This window comes from Siphateles boraxobius, unplaced genomic scaffold (genome assembly GCF_051911475.1).
Source record: "Siphateles boraxobius isolate OS27281-9 unplaced genomic scaffold, OSU_SipBor_1 30, whole genome shotgun sequence".
In the NCBI taxonomy this organism is placed as follows: domain Eukaryota; kingdom Metazoa; phylum Chordata; class Actinopteri; order Cypriniformes; family Leuciscidae; genus Siphateles; species Siphateles boraxobius.
Window position 1 is genome coordinate 11,420,227 of NW_027508920.1, and position 13,987 is coordinate 11,434,213.

General features: G+C 40.5%; 1 long non-coding RNA gene across 2 annotated transcripts; it reads right to left on the bottom strand.

The window, feature by feature from the left end:
- Positions 1–6,380: 6,380 nt before the first annotated feature.
- On the bottom strand, positions 6,381–10,106 carry LOC143757437 (uncharacterized). 2 transcript variants are annotated; one of them, XR_013210532.1, is made up of 4 exons: positions 9,918–10,048; positions 8,966–9,025; positions 8,522–8,597; positions 6,381–8,402 (listed from the first exon to the last, which is right to left on the bottom strand). It is a non-coding gene; the product is annotated as an uncharacterized LOC143757437 (long non-coding RNA). The 2 variants fall into 2 exon arrangements; XR_013210533.1 differs by lacking the exon at positions 8,966–9,025 and having other exon boundaries at positions 9,918–10,106.
- Positions 10,107–13,987: the final 3,881 nt, after the last annotated feature.

Below are 13,987 nucleotides of genomic sequence, written 5' to 3' on the forward strand. Positions count from 1 at the left end.
TGAACACGGTCGAGCCGATGCAGGACAAATACATCACAGGGAGTGATAATAATGAAGCAACAAGGGTATATTGGTGCATACAACATAATGAAGCAAGTGCTGGTGCATACAACATCAGACCAGCTCAGCTGTTACAAGCAGGTTATACAATCACAGCGTCCGGAATAAATCCGTGGGACGAGCGAAGTGCACAAGCACAATAATAGGGCAGACAGGCAGCTGAAACCACCGCATACTGAAAAGACGCAGAACACAGAAGGTTGTGCTATAAATGCATTAGTTGTCTAGGTAGTCCAGAACGCGCTCCCTACTGAGTCTCAAGGGGGAAAGCACTGCATAGGCTACTTTTCGTGAACGGACAAGGAGCGTGACACCTTGAACACGAATCTCGGTAAGCGTCTGTGAAAGTATGCGTCTTTCAGATCCATCGCTATAATCCAGTCTCCGGGTCGAATGTGCGCGAGGATCTGTTTTATCGTGATCATTTTGAACGCGTGTTTAGAAAGTCTTATGCCACTCAGTACCACTTGAAGATAGCCTATACTCTTTACCGCTACGGAAGTATTTTGTCATGTCTAATGAATTAATAGGGCCACCAGAATGCAACCAAAGCACAATAAGTAGATGGCTATAAGTAATTGTAAATCATTCAAAATAAATGCCATGATCACTAGATTTTATACAGGTGTTACTATAATGATTTTGTTAATGGTGATCAGGAACCAAATATTGATAATGTGGAAGTCACTGTCTTTTGCCTTGGCATGACTTCTCACTTTTTGCTGACAATACAAAGGCAGAGTACAGTAACTTTAAAATAGTGGTCAAAAGTCAAGTTTGAGCTCAAGATTTTTTTTATGTAGATAATGTTTATTACTTAAACATCTAATTGCCAAATCTCCAGTGTCCTACCTATAATTAATTTGGCGGGACAACTAAAAATCTTTAAAGTCATTTTTCTTAGTTCCACACTCTAGCGAGTTAAGGTATTTTGCCTTTGTAGGGCAGTATACGTCTTGCAAAATGTTAGCTAGGGTACTCTCTTTGGTTGCTAGGGAGTGGCTTGGCAGCTGCCAATCATGAAACTCTAAAGGCTGCGTGTCACTATGAATGATATAAACCAACTCCCATGTCTCTATGACATTCAGAATAGAAGATATACCTCTTTGGATTTTGGTTGCTAAGGTGTTCAACAATGGTTGCTAGGGAGGTGCTAGAAGTGTTCTAGCAAGTATTCCTGGTTTGTCATGTTCTTGTGTTCTAGTTCTGTTTATTGTGAGCACATGGCTTGTCATGTGTTTCGTTTGTGCCATGTGCTCTCCTGTCTTTTGTCAGCCCCTCCCATCTCGTTACCTGTTAATTGTATTATCTCCCTCACCTGTCTTGCTTGTTACCTTCTGTCATTTGTTCCCTATTTAGTCTTCTTGTGTTTGCAGTCCTGTGTTGGTTCATTATTATCTGTTTCCCTTGTGTTTCCTGTGTCTGCCTGATAGCTCTCTGGTTTTCGGTCGTCAGCACCACCGCGACTTCGCAAACGGTGGAGGAGAAAGACTATTCCGGAGCCTACCATTCCCATCATCAGTCCTGCCATGGCCAGGAAAGCGGTCTTTTCGTTCTATGCATTGGCGGTGTTGCATGCATGGAAAAAGCACATGGTGTCTGCCGATCCAGAGACCGCTCACGTCACGTCTGTTGATCCAGGGACTGCTCGCGTCATGTCTGCCAATCCAGGGACCGCTCCCGTCAAGTCTGCCGATCCAGGGACCTCTCGCGTCACGTCTGCCGATCCAGGGACCGCTCGCGTCACGTCTGCAGACACAGGGACCTCTCGCGTCACGTCTGCCGATCCAGGGACCGCTCGCGTCACGTCTACCGATCCAGGGACCGCTCGCGTCACGTCTGCCGATCCAGGGACCGCTCGCGTCACGTCTGCCGATCCAGGGACCGCTCGCGTCACGTCTGCCGATCCAGGGACCGCTCGCATCAAGTCTGCCGATCCAGGGACCGCTCGCATCACGTCTGCCGATCCAGGGACCGCTCGCATCACGGGACCGCTCGCGTCACATCTGCCGATCCAGGGACCGCTCGCGTCACGTCTGCCGATCCAGGGACCACTCTCGTCACGTCTGCCGATCCAGGGACCGCTCGCGTCACGTCTGCCAATCCAGGGACCGCTCGCGTCACGTCTGCCGATCCAGTGCCTCCAGACAAGATGGCCGCCACCGAGCATGTGTCTGTTCCTGTGCCAGTGTCTGTTCCTGAGCCGGTGTCTGTGTCTGTTCCTGTGCCTGAGCTGGTGTCTGTTCCTGAGCCTGAGCCAGGGTCTGTTCCTGTTCCTCCGCCATGGCCGCCCGATGGACTGTCGTCTCCGCCCTGGCCGCCCGATGGGTCGTCTGCTTCGCCCTGGCCGCCCGATGGGTAGTCTGCTTTGCCCTGGCCACCCAATGGACTATCTGCTTCGCCATGGCCGCCCGAAGGGCCTGCTCCGCCCTGGTAACCTACACAGCCTGCACCACCCTGGACCTCAGCCAGGACTCCTGACAGGCCTGAACCTCCCTGGCTCAACCCTCCCGTCCCTCCGCCCTTCCGTCCCTCCACCCTCCCGTCCCTCCCTGGTCAATGCTTGGGACTTGATTGACTTTCATATTTGGTTCTGTTTTGGCTCCCCTTTTCCCCCTTCTTGGTCTCTGTTTTTGGTGTATCTGACTTGTCTGCTGTGGTGTTGGATTGTGTATGTTTTTGTTCCCGTCTCGGTTTTATGTCTCTCTTTAGGGACGCCACGTGGCGTCCCTTTAGATGGGGGTAATGTCAGGATTCTGTCACTTCTGTCTGGTCTTATCTTAGTTGGTGACAGAGGTCTGACATTCCCGGTTTGTCATGTTCTTGTGTTCTAGTTCTGTTTATTGTGAGCACATGGCTTGTCATGTGTTTCCTTTGTGCCATGTGCTCTCCTGTCTATTGTCAGCCCCTCCCATCTCGTTACCTGTTAATTGTATTATCTCCCTCACCTGTCTTGCTTGTTTCCTTCTGTCATTTGTTCCCTATTTAGTCTCCTTGTGTTTGCAGTCCTGTGTTGGTTCGTTATTATCTGTTTCCCTTGTGTTTCCTGTGTCTCAGTTTTGGTTTTCAGTTTTCATGTTGTTTTGTAGTCATTTTTATTAAACTTACCTTCCTGCACTTGAATCCTCGTCTTCCTTATGTTCTTCATCACGTGACAATTTCATGGGCCGTCCTACACCATATTAAGTCAATGGGGCAACTTTGGGCAGCTCCTGCCCCCCAGGGGTGCAACTTTTACCCCGTTGTGGGGTATGTTCTTACAGAGCCTGCCAGCCTCTTCAAATGTGGTAAACCACACGTTTCTGCGAAATCCTCGCTCGGAGCTATGAATCGTCAAAGTTTGTCGCAATGTTAAGTCTATGGGATTTTTTTCGGCCGCTTTTTCGCCCCTGGGGCGAACATCGTACCCCCGATCACTTATAAAAGTCATAGCACACCATTTCCGAATAATCCGAACGATTTGATGCCTCATTCGTGGGTCTGTGACAAAAGCTGCGGGAGGAGATGCGGGTTGGGGACAAAAGTTGGGGCTTTGCCTTTGGCAATGGCGGCCATCTTGAAAATTGGCTGCCACATTGAATTTTTGAGTGGCCAACGCCTTTTTCCAAAATAGTGGCCGTTAGAGAGTATCTGTGCCAAATTTCATGCTTCTATACCAAAGTGAACGATTTTTTTACTAATCTGCTGCACTATAATAGAAGATCGTCACAAAATGAACAGTAATAAAATTGGTGATGGTAAGTAGATCACATCATTTCTGCCAGTATTAACTTACACACAACAAATCAAACATTGTGCAAGCAAAGTGCACACAATTACGTTAGGCTACTACAAATAGAATGGCAATACCTTAGCTGTTCTAACGTTATATTTTTTAGTCTTTAGCTTTATTATAATTAAATTCATCTTGACTGGTAAAAACTTTGTACGACATGTTACATTTGATACAGAAAGAGAGAGTTAATGTACAGATGACTTAGCTTTAAAACTTTTCTGTAGCGCTTCTGTTTGGTCTGTGAGAGTTGTCGATTTTGGGTCCGTAATATATGATGGATTCTGACTCTATTGAATAGTTTCACCATGTAAACAAGAGTGTTTTTGCACTTTCCTTGTCACACACAACTTCCCTGCACTCACTGTTGTACATCCATGCCGCTATTTACGTATGGAGACGTACGTACGCTGCTCACTTTAACGTTAATAAAAACCTTTTTTACTTTACCTCTCTGGATCTTTGGGGAATCTATGAAATGCTAGTTCAGTGGTTCTCAACTCCAGTCCTCGCGACCCACTGCTCTGCACATTTTGTATGTCTCTCTTATCTGACACACTCAGGCCATGTCCACACGGACACGGGTATTTTTATAACCGGAGTTTTTCCTACAGCGTTTTTAAAAAAAATCCCGTCCACACATGCTCGGTCTCCGTCTACATGAAAACGTAAAAACACGCAATCAAGCGCGGTCAAGAGCATGCCACGCCAGCAGGCGGTGATATAAACCTTAACCCTAAAGCCACGTTGGCCAATCAGAAGCGCAAATCTGATGTCAAACACAGCTGATAACGGCGCACACTCTGACGTCGCAAGGCAAAAACCCCGGTTTCACTGTCTACACGACAACACTGTAACCGGCGTTTCTGAAAATCCTCACCCTGGCAGGGGTTTTCAAAAACGTTCGGTTTCAGTGCGTTTTCGTGTGGACGAACGGCCGAACCGCGTAAAAAAGTCACGGTTATAAAAATACCCGTGTCCGTGTGGACAGGGCCTTAGTTCAAGGAGTCTCTCCTAACGAGCTGGTGATCTGAATCAGGTGTGTTAAATAAGGAGACATAAAATGTGCAGAGCAGTGGGTCCCGAGGACTGGAGTTGAGAACCACTGTGCTAGTTGATTGGTTGTACACTGGTAGTTGTTGCAGTTGATGGCAGAACACTGTTTTCTTTGTTTCCAATTATTTCCAGACATTATATTGGAAACCTACTTATATAGCCTACTCTTACTTGACTCATATTATTTGTCAATATTAAGTAAATTATTTCTTAAGTAGCAATACTTTTACTTAAGTACAGTTTTTTAGTAGCCTACTCTTTCCACCACTGGAAATACATAATGTAAGTAGACAAGTGGTCAAGTGCAAAGACCGCAAGTTGGAACAGACTCAAACACATAAACAACAATAAAAGAGGTAATTCACTGATGGCAAAGAATGGGCTTTTAATAAAACTTGGCTGTCTATGCAGTTGAAAGGTGAAAACAAGTTTTTAAATCAGTGCTACCCGACTAGAGAAAACAGAGAAAACTGCCTGTTTCATTTCCTTTTGACAAAAAGCTAGAGGAAACTTCAACACCCAAAATATAGGGGAGAGTGGGGCTGGTTGGGTCAAGGATTGGTTGGCACACAGTTAAATTCCAGTACACTAGAGGGCGCAGCCTCAAAAATCTAACATTAAAATGTCTGCCCTCTTGACCCATTAACACCCATTAACTAAAATCATCTAACCCCCACTAAATACACAGTTTAGAACTATGATAGATACATATAAATAAAATGTAAGGATTTCAGTTGATAGACATAGGAATCCACTATATTTTGATATGAAATTTAAAAGTCTCTGATGAGTGATGCTATGCGGCACATCATTTCAGTAAAGAGCTGTGTCCTAATGTGGGTGGGATGGGTTGACACGTGTGCCAACCACCCACAGTATAGCCATTTGGTTATAAATGTATTAATTTATGCATTTTACGCATGTTAAATCATAATGAATATAATATAATAAAATACAATATATGTGTGTGTGTATATATATATATATAGAAGCCTGTGGTAAACATAACTTGGCTATTCTTTGACATTTTGTTCTACAATGTAAAGTGCACACACGCATAATGAAAACGTGAATTGTGAAGCAGTTATGTTCATTTTTGAAAATGTATGTTTTGAATAAGTAGGCCTAACTAGATAAGACAGCTTGGGGTGTGAGTGTGCAGTGTGTTGTAGAACAAAAAAAACATCAAAGTGTCGTCAAGTTATGTTTACCACAGGCTTCATTTTACTCATAACTTGAAAAAACCCTTTATAAAACCCCTTAGGAAAATCGAATTAGACTTCCGGGTTCTGACATCATACCTGCACCACACTTTTGGAGTCAAAAACGGCCTTACAAGAGTATGTAATACTTTGGTGTATACATCAGTGACAGACACATCTCTCAGAAAATAAGATATGATACAATATCAGGCATTAAAGTTAGAAATGCCACTAGGAATAAGAAGGACACAGCTATCGCTGAGTTGATAATTACCACTGACACGGTTATATACAGATGCATCAAAGCATTCAGCATTTATTGATCCACAATTTCCTATCAGAGTGGAGAAAAGGATAATTGAAGGATTATCATTTTATACAAGAGAAATGCTTTCAATAAGGTTAGGATTATGGTACAGTAGCAAGATCAGAGCAATCATTTGTTCAGACTCAAGCTCGTCAATAATCAGTTTACAGTGCAATCATTTAGAAGCAGACCATGCATGTTGTTAGAGATGTGAGAAACATTATACAGAATACATATGATGGGGCTTACAGTAGATTATTGTGGATACCAGCACAAATTGGGGTAAAAGTTAATGAAATGGCAGATAAAGTAGCAAAGGAAGTCACTAAAAGTAATCACAATGATTTGACAGTTAACATCAGCAGGGCAGAAGTCAAGAGCATAATTAAAAAAGAGATTAAAGGAAAGGTGGCAAAGGGAGGATGTGAGAAAAGGGCAATGGTTTTACAGGATCCAAAGGAAAGTGGGAGAAATGAGGTATGCAGGAAGGAATAAGAGGGACAGGATAATAATATTGAGACTTAAGTTTGGACACACTGGGGTTCAAAATAGGTAAACATAACAGGGAAATGTGATTTCTGTAAGCAGGAAGAAAAGGCATAGAATATGTTATGTTATACTGCTGGAAATATGAAAGAGAAAGAAGACATTTGACCCAAAACTTGAGATAGCTAAAATAACACTTTGATTTAATAGATATTCTCAAAAAAAGGAGTCAAAAATAAGTGTTATAATTTCTTATTTCAAAAGAGAAACTAAATTGAGTAAAAGGAAATAAGGTTTTTTTAAACATATTGTAGATGACACATTCTGGTACACACTCCACACCAGTAGGTGGCGGTAATATAATATTTCACTTATATTGTATAATATTGTTTCTGGGTACAATAATTCAAAGAGTAAATGTTAAGAGGGAGGGAGGTATTTTCGGTTTCCAGAGAAGGATCCAGAGCATTGTAGACAGTGGCTAAAGGCTTTAAAGAATCGTAAATACAGAGAGAACATAGAGAAAAGCATCCCTATGCTTTTTTTCTGATGCATCAGCTGGCTTTTATGCTGGCCTGTCTTGGTGAAAATGATCAGTTTCTGTCAGAGCGGTAGCACAGCAGAAACCATAGGAAAAGCGAGAGAAACAACAACAAACAGCAAAATCGCAACACGCCCATAGAGGTAACAAGAAAGCAAAATAAAACAAAAAGCAAAAGACCAGCAATTGGTAACACCTCATCTTTTGCTTGTGACTGTTCACTCGCGCACGATCCAGAAAATGCTGCTCCTAATCCAACTACTAACGCGAGTACCAGTAACCCTCCAAACAATCCACATGCTAATCCTGATACTGCTGTTCCTATTGATGCTAATCCTGATGCTGATGCTAATGCTGCTAATCCTGCTAATCCTAATGCTGCTGCTGCTGCAATTGCTGTTGATCCTGATACCATTGATGCTGATGTGTTGAATAATTTGTTTGCGACTTCTTTAATCCATTGTACTGCTGATTTTACTTTGGCTACTGCCCACTTAATTTGAACTATTATCCACTTTATTGTATTTTTTACCCATGTTAATAGCATTACTCCCATTGCCACTAGAGTTATTACTACACATGACTTTAAGTTATCTATTAACCACTGTATTGTATTTATACCTCGTTTTAAAAATGTTCTTGCTATTGCTACTATTGCAGCTCCTGCTATCGCTCCAACTATTGCTGATCCTATTAGTGACTGTGCTCCTACCATTGATCGCAACTTTGCTGCTGCTGCTCCTGCTACGCCTCCTGCTATTGCTGTTACCGCAACTCCTACTGGTACTTTTCTTTCTTCTTCTTCCCACAGTGATTTTAAAATGCACACTCCAGATGCTGCTCCTGCTGCTGCTCCTACCACTACTTCACATGCTGTTGACATTAATGCATAACCTAGTACTACTACAACTGATGCAACTGTCAATATTAGTGGTGATTGTAGAGTTGCCCTCGGTTCTTCTCCAGCTGCTGCTTTTCCTGCCAATGCAACAATTAAAAAAATATGTTTAGCATCATATATCATCAGATTATAAAAATAAAATATACTTGTGTTGGATATTGTATGTTATTGTATTTTAAATTTCATTTCTTCTTACCCATGTTGCTCATGCAGGTCTTCTGAAATGATCAGCTTTTCAGATAATTTTTTCTTCTTTCAAGCCAATTGCCCTCCTTCAAAGAGAGAAAGTTACAAAACATGCTATCTAAAACTTCCAGGCTCCTGAAATCACTGCATATTTATCAGAATATTTATGAATAACTTTCTCTTTACCCTTTTTTGTCTATATGTAGCGCCACACACACACACACACACACACACACACACACACACACACACACACACACACACACACACACACACACACACACACACACACACACACACACACACCTCCCAGTCTTTCTCACTCATCTGAATATGTATAAGATTTTGTTTTATTTTGTAAAATAATAATTTTGTTTTATTTTGATTTTATTTTTTCAATTTGAGATTATTTTGATCAAATCATGTGGACATGAAGAAGGTAGGATTTGCACACCAAAATGTAGGGGTGGTTGTCATTTTTCCTGGGTTGAAGGGCTGTAGCCTTAAATCTTTTCTAAACTTAAAATTAAACTAAATAAAAAAATTATTCTTTATTAATTCATTCATTATTAATTCATTCATTATTAATCTATGACAAATCTAAACTTCATCATCCCTTTTTGTTTCTGCTACTATTTGTTTGTAATCCCTTAATTTTTTAATGGAATTAGATGATAAAATAAATTAATCCACTTATCTTTAAACATTGAACGCATAACCGAATGTGGGCACATATATATATGTAACGTGGAAGCGTTGTCCTAGAAGGAAGTCCCAGAAGCTATTTTGACAATAATGGCTGTATGTTGAGTTGTATAGCAATATATATTTACTGTCCTCTGAATATAAACAGTACATTGACTACTCTAAAATATATCCAAGTTTCATTTCTATAGTATTGTCCCTTGAGAAGATACACTAAAATGTTTGCTGAAATGTGAGGGGTGTCGTCACTTTTGTGAGATACTGTATATAATGTTTTTACCATTTCTATATTTTGTTTTGGTTTCTTTTTTCTATGGTATTTTTATTTTATTGTAAGTTTCAGTTAAATTAGGACTATATTTAATTGGGGGTTTAAATCCCCAAGAGAATAATTTAAACAAATAAAAATAAATATCTTAAAATTATGTGCAGCAATATCTCAACAGTACCCCAGTCCAACATCAGGTAACATTAACAAACACTAAAAATACATAATCTAAGGATGATGAATGTTAATTTCAACAAATACTGATGCATTATGTAGCCTAAATTAAAAATTGTAAATGTTAACATTAGTTAGTTAATGAACTAACATGAACATTATATAATTATATCTCTGGGTAACATACAAAATAATAACAAAAATCTGTTAGAATGGCCTCATGCACTTACTTTCACATAAAAAAAGAAGATGCACTTACTTTCACGAAATATTGATTCTGCCTCTTACAAAGCTCCCCACCCTCTCCTAACTGTAATAAAGTCAAATCTTACAAACCTGAAATTAATCAGGATTCCAAACAGCAAATGAAAGCTCTCTGGTGAATATCATTAATGTGTAAAAGAAGGCTGCACACTATGCTGTGGTCTTAAATACATACCCAGGATGCAAAACTCGAAACAATTCAGCCAATCTAAATGTGATCTGAAGGCTGCTGCTTTTCAGGAAATCACATGATATATAGAAAAAAATGCAGCAAGGTGAAATTGTGAGCGTAACATTGAAAGTGCAAGTTAAATTGAAAGAAGACATGACAAAATAAGAAGTTTTAAAACAAATACAAAAAATAATAAAATAAAAATAAAAATCAGAGTTACATTTTGCTAACTTTTCTAATATTTAAAACTGTGTGAATTCGGCTGTGGGCTGAAAGTAGGGGAGAGCGGGCGCAACCTAACATTTCTTGACTATCTCAGTTTGTGTAGATTCACTTGGGGTTCATTAATACAGTGTATACATTGTTCTTTATTTAAACATTTAAAGATTTAAAGTTCAGGTCTCAAATACATTTTTCAGAGTCGAAGTTCCAGGTCTCAGAAGAATTAACTTTATTGAACAATTCAACAAAGTGAGATGCCAGCTGGTCATCTGACTTACAATGGTCAGCATTCAGGTCTTATACCTTTTTCTTATCTAAGGTACCCAATGAGCATCTGTACAGTTATCTTTTTCTCTTTGCTCCTCCTCGAAGTTTCGCCACAGTTAGAAACATCTTCTCCGAGGCCTTCTTTCTATTGGTGGAGAATTTCTGCGTGTTCATACATGTTTTTTAGTACCTCTTCGTACCTTTCACCAAGTCCACCTGGTCATAAGATATATTGTACATGTTTTTTTCAGGTACTTTTCCATCCTTACATGCCCTGTGATCTAGTTTTAGACTTATTTAGACAGCATTAGACTTATGCACGAGACAGATGAGATTCCCCAACACATGATATGACAGCTTAAAATGTTATCTGATCTAATAAAAAATATATACAAAACAAACTAAATTATTTTTTCAATAAAATACAATTATTAACTTTTTCATTTAAAATAATGGTATTTTTTAATAATTAAAAATATACTATTTATTTGAGTTTGGCAACGAACACAACGCAAAACACAGTTATACAGCATAGTTCAAAACATAATAATTATTAATAAGTTGTGAACATGACCTCTTAATTCACCTCTTTCTCATGGTTTCTCAATAGAATTCATAAAAGTTATTAATGTGAACTATATCACTAACATCATAGGATAACATCTCTGTGGTCATAAAAAATCCTGGCCAAATTTGACCCTTGGCCTCTGTCCATCATGGCCTCCTAATCATCCCCATATATACTGATTGGCTTCATCACTGTCTCCTCTCCACCAGTAAGATGGTAAGTGGTGGGCGTTCTGGCGCAATATGTCTGCCGTCGCATCATCCAGGTGGATGCTGCATATTGGTGGTGGTTGAGGAGATTCCCCCCTTCTATGTAAAGCACTTTGAGGTCCCAGAAAAAGCGCTATATAAATGTAACTAATTATTATTATTAACATAGTTCTAATAGGCGCATATTGTAACATATTGTTGCATGCCCCACCTGTGCAACTCTGGAATTTAAACCCGGCTAGTGTCTTCTGCTGGTTTGATCAGCATTAAAGAACTGTCTATACAACAAATTGGATATTAAAATAAAATAATCATTGTATATAAACACTGAAAACTGACATGAAAAATTTACTTCAGTAAGAAATATACTTTCGCTATGGATAAATAAATGTTCAGTGATATCTTCCAAAGATTTTTTAAATTTGGCGTAATATTTTCTCTACATAGTGTTGTAGGCAACTAGTAAATACACTAAGTTTTGTAATGCTGGCATGTGTGTAAACTTTTAAGCCATGTGTGTTACAAATAGCCCGCTCACCCCGTGTTTATTTTTGCGGAACATATAAACTCATATAAACTGAGAGGCATATAAAGTCAATAGCCTAATTCAGACAGATCCAATCAATCAATCAATCAATCAATCAATCAATATATCACTCTTTCCCACCAATAACTGCATTTTGATGGATCAAGCATCTGTTACCATCTCTAAAATGACATCTTGGAAATAGGAAAGTGTGACGAGTGCACAGGTCCTCCCTCAAGCCTGGGACAAACTAGACGATTTTCAAATCTTAACCGATTTTAAAACCCTGCGAGACAACAGACATAAGGACAGTTTCATCCGATTTTTAACATTATAACTCTCCAAATCCACATAGACCAGTGGTTTTCATCCTGGGTCCGCAACAGCATTGAAGGTGGGCTGCCAATTACTATTAATAGAAATAATAATATTGTGAATGCATTTATTGTTTAAAATGGAATAGATTGGTCTAAGTGCATGGGTCTGAGCACAGACGGAGCAGGAGTGATAGGGGATCGCAACGGAGTACAAAAGATCACGACAGTCCTATTGACTTATCTTGTGATTTAAAATCTCAAAAGTCTTTGATAGACTCTCTCTGAGTATTCTGATCTTATTCTGATGCTATTTCCAACAACATAATTATGGGAAGCTGGATTTTCTGCACTGGTGACACTCAAGACAAAATACCGGAATAAGCTTCACGTCGATCTTGCAACTTTCTTCACTTCAGCCTGACATACTGCGCTTAGTATATGCTAAACAACACCAACTTTTGCATTGGGTAAGTGACAAAGATATTTTATGAGGTCTAAATATCATGTGAACAAGTCGAGAAGGGTTTTTTTTTTTTTTTGTGTGTGTGTGTGTGTGTGTGTGTGTGTGTGTGTGTGTGTGTGTGTGTGTGTGCATGTTATTCGTTTAGCTAAGTTTGTTTCACGGTTGTTTTCAAATTATTCACATTGCAAATTAAAAATGGTCAATACTAGGGTTCGATCGCTGTTGTAGCAGTTTGTTGTTTGAAGTTTGTTGTTATGGGAAGAAGGAGGCGGGAACCGGCGAATGTTTAACACACTTTAATAGCAAAATAAAACAAACACAAAATGAAAGTAAAAGACAGCAGCCCTTCACAGGTGGCGGTCCTCCAGGTGTTTCAGGCCAGACTTCTCCAGTCTATGGACAAGTCTGGACCAGAGCCATGGCCACCCTAGTGGTGCTGGAGCGCCACTTGTGGCTCAATTTGACTGAAATGAAGGGTGAAGGGTCTCTTCGGCCCCGTGGTAGACGGCTTCGCTGAGAGCTTCACGACGGCACAAAAGTCTTCGCAAGTCACTTCTTGCCCAAGTGATACAGCTTTGCAGCACCAAGTCGCCAGAAAACAGTGCCGACTCAGCAGCCAGCCAAGCAGAGCCTGCGACCACTCAGCTAAAGCCAGCACCTGAGCATTGGCAGCGGCCTCACCAGTCTAAGCACTTCACTCCTAAGCGTCAGGGACCCTGGCCTAAGTTAACACTGGAACCTGCGCCGCAGAAGCTTTTCTGTTCCTCCAGGAAGGAAGAAGGGAGGGTTAAGTCTCGCCGCTGTCGGACCACCCTGCAAAAAGACTTGAGTGTTCCTCCTAACACCCTGTTCAGTTCCGGTTATTTGAGAAGATGTTGCAATTGCAAACTATAGGACCATTCAAGTTCACGCACCCATGCAATTGAACGCTGTTATAGCGGACAAAAGAAAAAAGAAAAATTCTCGACAAATGAGCACTTTTCCTCTTCCCAATTATACGGACATCAGCTCCCTGCCTGGAAAGCCATGTCAGAATGGGTTCTGAACAAAGTGACATGAGGTTACTTACTTCAATTCACTCGCGGACCACCCCGATTCCCTGAGATAACAAGTGGATAACAAGAGATAACAAGATAACAGATAACCTGGTAACAGATAACCTGATAGATAAGATAACAGATAACCTGAGATAACAAGATAACAAGCTATGGTGCACACGATTTGGCATTCGTTGCTTTAGTCCAAATAACCTAAATCCTATGGTAAGATGAGATGCTTATATAACTTGCCCCCTTTGACGGGCTCTGCGCTCGGTTCGGCG